This window comes from Xenopus laevis, chromosome 2S, assembly GCF_017654675.1.
Source record: "Xenopus laevis strain J_2021 chromosome 2S, Xenopus_laevis_v10.1, whole genome shotgun sequence".
NCBI classification, from domain to species: Eukaryota; Metazoa; Chordata; class Amphibia; order Anura; family Pipidae; genus Xenopus; species Xenopus laevis.
The window spans coordinates 45,089,783-45,095,916 of record NC_054374.1 but is presented as its reverse complement, the minus strand read 5'-3'; positions in this window follow the sequence as shown (position 1 = coordinate 45,095,916).

Genomic DNA, 6,134 nt, shown 5'->3' with positions numbered 1-6,134 from the left:
CCGAAGTTTTCTGAGTTTTGTCCAACCCTATTTTTTCTGACTTTTTTCTTCATAAATAAGGTCCATTTGGGAATTCTGAGTTGCTCAGAGTTGGATATTAGTGTCACGGCCGGCACCCGATACCAGAACAAATGCCAAGCACCCTGGGCTCGGCTTCACCAGTAGTGTGACCACCGTTGGGCTTCGGGAGGAGCCCTCAGCTTACTTAGGTGCCACCTGGACTTAAAGAGGGGTGCAAGGCGAGATGTTCTGGCTGGCGAAGGGGCACGGCTGTTAGCAGAGTCTTTAGGCCGAAGGTCACGGTACAAAGGTCAAGGCAAGCGGATGGTCAGACAGGCTGGATCGAGGCAGGTGGATATCAGAACGTTAGGCAGGCAAGGGTCAAAACCGGGTATCAATCAGACAGATGGGATCAGGCAAGAGAGTGGTCAAAGTTCAGAGTTCAGAAAAGTCAGTATACAAGCAGGGTCAAACACGGGTAATCAAACAAGGTCAGGATCAGCAAGCACAAGCAAAGGAAGTACCACGATATCAATCCTATCACGGGCAGTAAAAAAAAGCAGGAAGGTCCCTTTTAAATTTTCAAATTTCGCACCATTGCGCGCTGACGTCATCACGCCAGTGCGCATGCGCCTACTAGACCCGGAAGTGCGCGCCACGTGCTCACTAGACAGAACCCGGCTCATGAGAAGAGGAGCGGCGTGGCGGGCGTCCCTGCAGATGGCGGGGCGGGCGTCCCCGCCGCACCACTAGACCATTAGGGTTAGTAATATTCCTTACAATTAGAAATACTGACATAATTTAGGACCTGGATAAATAACCCCCTATGGGGTTGTTTATCAAGCTCCAAATATCCGAACCTCGAATAATTTGTCGTTTTGGAAAAAAATAAACTGTGAATTATTCGAGATTTATTAAAGTAAGATGGTCTAAAAACTCCAAATCCGAAATAAGGTCCATTTGGGAATTCGGAGTTGCTCAGAGTTGGATATTAGAAATACTGAGGTAAATTCGGACCTTGATAAATAACCCCCACTTTTGGTAATGTATAGAAAATATGTTAATACTAATAATGTAGAACTATCTCGAGTTCTTTTTGTACTCTTAGTCAGTTTTTGTCCATTTACTAGGAACAGATTGGGCATGTAGGCCTTACTTAGGCAGTACTAGATTTATCCCATTGGTTTAATTGTTCTCAATTATTTGTTTCTTAAAAATCTTTTCCAGTACAGCGTGACACCAGTATTCCATTTCCACAGAGCGAAAGAACCACAGACTCGTATTTTACGTGTTTGAAAAACGAACTTTATTGGAGTTAAACTGGACTCCCTCTGCAAAATGATTGCTGTGTTATTCATGTTTAAAACATTTTTTTGCCTTCTTTTGGGTTGGAGGGGTGTGTACTTATCTTCATGAGGTAATTTCCTGTCTGTGACTAATTTATATGGCTTTCCTACACATTGTTGTACACTTGACAAAGAGTCACACTGGACTCGAAACATGTTTTGTTAAAACAATAAACACTGAAGTTTGAGCAATTAAGCTTGTGTCCTTGTGAATCATAACCTTTTGAACCCCATAAATGTTTATTTAGACTCCCACATTTACTGAGGTAGAAACACAGTATGAATTCCAATAGTCTTTATAAGGGTTTGATGCTCAGCAGGCATAGAATTACAATAGTATGTGGCAGGTTTTTAATTTAATTTTAATGGCTGAAACTTCAGCTGTATCATTTATAGGCAAATTATTGCCATTGTTTTCATTTTGAAGATAATTTCAGCAGGAGACCAACATAATTTAGGCTCCTATTTGGTGAGAGCACTAATGGGTTTTTTTGTGAGAAACCTTTATAAATCATCTGTAAAATCCAAGGAAATGCTAAACAGCATCAAGGCCCATAGAAGTCGTTCATCCAGGATTGCTGCGACTGTATTCATTTGGAAGCCTGAAAAGGCCGAGCTACAGCCGGGGGGCTGCAAAAGTCCCACGCATTCTAAACACCGTAAATGACACCATGACTGGTCCGATCGACCAAACGACCGATCTCCGACGGACGAAAAATGTCGGGACTCTCCACACATGGTCCGAAAATCGTACGTATCCACGATTCGTACGATCGGATCTTTGCGTCTATGGCCAGCTTTACAGTCAGGCACACACATACACTAACATCTATTTATATTGCTAGAACATAACCACTTCCTGTATAAACAATGGTTCATAAAATTTAGTTATCACGACAGCGAATAATTCATCTATGCAAAGTCCAAAGTGTAAAGTTCTTTCAACCAGTATTTGAATTATTTAATACTCCAACTGCCTGCCAGTTGCAATTGGTACTATTTAAAATGGTGAAAATATTTATTTGGAAAAACAGATTGTCCACCAGGGAATATTTGGGCATAATTAAAGGAAAAGGTCATCTTACAATTAACTTTTAGCAAAAGGTAGGCCAGTTTTGTAAACTTGCAGAGGGCACATTAAGTTAAAAAAATATTTGGAGCAAAATGGCCATGAAAAAATGCTGTGCCTTAACAAGTGGGCTGCTGTACTACTACAGATAGATATAGCAGCCTATAAAAATGTAGAGTTCTTCCCCATATTTAGTAAACATACTGTAGTTCAATAAACTCTGGCATTTTTGGGGGGCCCCGTCTTGTTCAATGGTCACTTGCGAACATGCACAATGTAGCCTAAGCGGTAGCACCTTTACGTTAACCTTTAGGGGCAAATTTACTAACCCCCGAGAATTCGCCAGCGACGGCTTCGCTCACATCGCAACACTTCACCAGTCGTAGATTCGCCAGGACAACACTAATTTACTAAAATCCGAAGTTGCATCCAGGGCACCAAAAACTGGCGAAGTTGCGCTAGCATTACTGCGGCAAGCAAAGCGAAGTTGCGCTAGCATTGCCTCATTTGCATACAAGTTAAAGTTGTATGGAGGTATATGTTGCAGCCAATACATTACATTACACAAGCCCAGGGAACCTAAGTAAAATAAAATAAAGTTGTTATAATGCCCTACACATGAGCCCAGTGTATAGTTTATGTACCATATGTTAGAAAGAAATTTACGATCTTTTGCAGCCTATTACCCTGAAAAATTAAAAGTCGCCAGCGTTTTTTTGAGAAAAATGTTCAAGTATTTTTTGAGGAATCCCTATCAACTCTATTGCACTTCTCTTGGTCTAAGGTGGTGAAGGCAAGTCTGGCGCAAGAGGTAACGTTCAGTAAAATCGGCATCTTAGTGAATTTGCGGAGTTATGTCCATACGCCAGAGCATAAATTCCCCAGGCATTAGTGAGTGAAGTACCGTTAGAGTCTATTTCCTTTGCTAGCGAAGTTACGCCAGCGACCGTAAATCAGCGAAGTACCAAAATGACATCACGCTGGCCTTTTCTTATGACTCTTTCCAGCTTTCAAATGGGGAGTCACTGACCCCATCCGAAGAACAAATGCTCTGTAAGGCTACAAATGTATTGTCCTTGCTAATTTTTGTTATTTATCTTCGTATTCAGGCCTCTCCTATTTATACTCCAGTCTCTTATTCAAATAAGTGCATGGTTGCTAGGGTAATCTGGACTCTAGCAATCCAGTTGCTAGAGTCCAGATTACCCTAGCAACCATGCACTTATTTGAAAATGCAAACTAGAAAGCTGCAAATGAAAACCAATTGCAAATTGTCTCAGAATATCACTCTCTGCATCATACTAAAAGTTAATGAAAAGGCAAACAACCCCTTTACGGTATGACAATCCAAATTATGGAAAGGTCCATTATCTGGAAAACCCCAGGTCCAGAGCATTCTGGATAACAGGTACCATACCTGTGCAAAATCTGTAAAAATGCTGCGTGACTTTTATTAGTGCTATATATGTGTTTCCAGCTGGATAGCACTGATATACACAATATAATATTAGCACAGTTTGTATCAGTTTTTTTATATTATTATTCATTTTATTTTTTAAGTATTGTGAATACAATTTCTGCAGCTCTCCAGCTAGTGACTGCATTCTAGTTTGGCATTTAGAATGCCATGGGTTCAATAGACAGAGGGCTGCTGTTGCATGGATAATGATCTGCCAGGTTTTTAAATTTGCATTTGATACAGATAGTTAAGTAAACAGGCAAAGCGTCTTTTTGTGTTTTCATCTGTTTCCTGCCTGGAAGAGTAGAAAGATTTCTTGTTTTATTAGCTAAGGAAACTTTGGGCGACTTCTGAAAACGCAGCGCCACGTGTACTATAGGTCTCTATAAAAATATATTGCATAAACGGCTCATATGTGAAACCCTGCTTCATGTAAATAAACTATTTTCATAATAATACACTTTTTTAGTAGTATGTGCCATTGGGTAATCATAAATAGAAAATTGCCATTTTAAAAAACAAGGGCACAGAAACAAACCATACATGTTAGGTCACATGAGCCAATTAACAGACAGAGTTCTGTCTTTTGCTTCCGCACTTCTTCCTGTTACAGTAGCACACAGACTATCACAAAATGGTTGTTCAAGGCAAGAGATGTAAAAAGGGCAATATTTACTTAAGTATATATTCCAGTTTGGAAAGATTCTTTAATATGCAACTTAATATGATATAAACTATCTGTTGCTTAAATATTCGTTTTGGGGTATAGTTTTCCTTTTATGTCTACTAGAAAATAATTTAAACATTAAATAAACCCAATAGGCTGGGTTTGCTTCCAATAAGGATTAATTATATCTTAGTTGGGATCAAGTACAACTTACTGTTTTAATATTACAGAGAAAAAAGCTAATAATTTTTTTAAATTTGGATTACTTGAATAAAATGTAGTCTGTAGGAGTCCATCACGTAATTCGGAGCTTTCTGGGTAATGCATTTCTGGATAACATCCAATACTTGTACCTTCATGAAAGCAAAGAATATCTGATATGCAGGGGCGATCCTGGCACCTCCGCCGCCCGAGGCAGCATCAGTTGCTGCCGCCCCCCTCCCCCGTGCACTTACCTTTCTGCACCTGAGGGGGTCCAGGGGGGGGTCGACGAGGGAGGCAGAGAGAGGCCAGTGAACTAGCGCAGAGAGCCTAACTGCTCTCTCTGCGCTAGAAGAGCCGAATTTCCTATTAAAAAGTGGAAATTCAGCTCTTAAAGTACCAGGAGCAGCATTTTTGCCGCCCCTGGTACCTAGTGTGGCACTGCCGCCTGAGGCGACAGCCTCAAGTTGCCTCATTAGTGAAGCGCCCCTGCTGATATGGGTTAGTTTGAATGTAAGCATGACTATTTGCAGTTTGTTTTATTCAGTATGTCACATTCCTCTGTATGGCAGAGTTGTCTTCGCATAACTCCAAACATTCTTTATTTATTTTAAAAATGTGGAACAATTTAGATGATACCCTTGAACCACCCTGACTATACTTGTGTCCCCAATAGACACAACCCCCATATTTGAGTGTGCTTTGCCCTCTTTCGTGTCAGATTGGACAGTCCTGCTTCATTTTAGATCATTAGGAGGAAAATGGATTTTATGGTTTTTGAATATTGCTTGGTAAAACACAGTGGAAAATAACAGATCATTTATGTACTGGTTAACGCACCAGATAAAGTGTCCCTCAGATTACAGTGATGATGTTCTACATTTCTATAGTTAATTATCTAATTTACTTTATTCTGGTGTGATATGCTTATACCTTTCCCTCAACCCCCAACATCTTTTATTGCTTTGTTTGAAGGCAGCAGGGCAGCACTGAAATATAAACTGAAGGGTTACATGTAAGAGGCTGTAGTCCAGCTCCTTGTTTCTCAATGGCCTACAAGTTATATGACACCAGTGTGTGCACTATACAAACAGGAAGGCTTCTATAAGGTGTGGCAATCAAGCATAATTCAGTGTTTTTATTATCTATGGTAAGACTAGTTTTCTGTGAAGTTGATATATTACTTTCCTTTGATATACAGAGATACAAGTGTACAGGCCCAGCTATGATTATTGTAAAATAAAAATTAATATACAATATTTCAAGCGTCTGCAGGGAAAGTTTGAAGCTACTGGAATCTATCAAATCTATTAGGGAATACATAACTGTTTGATTTGCATGTCTCCATCCATAATGCCTCAATTGAGAGTTAACCTCTTGTTTGTGCTATAA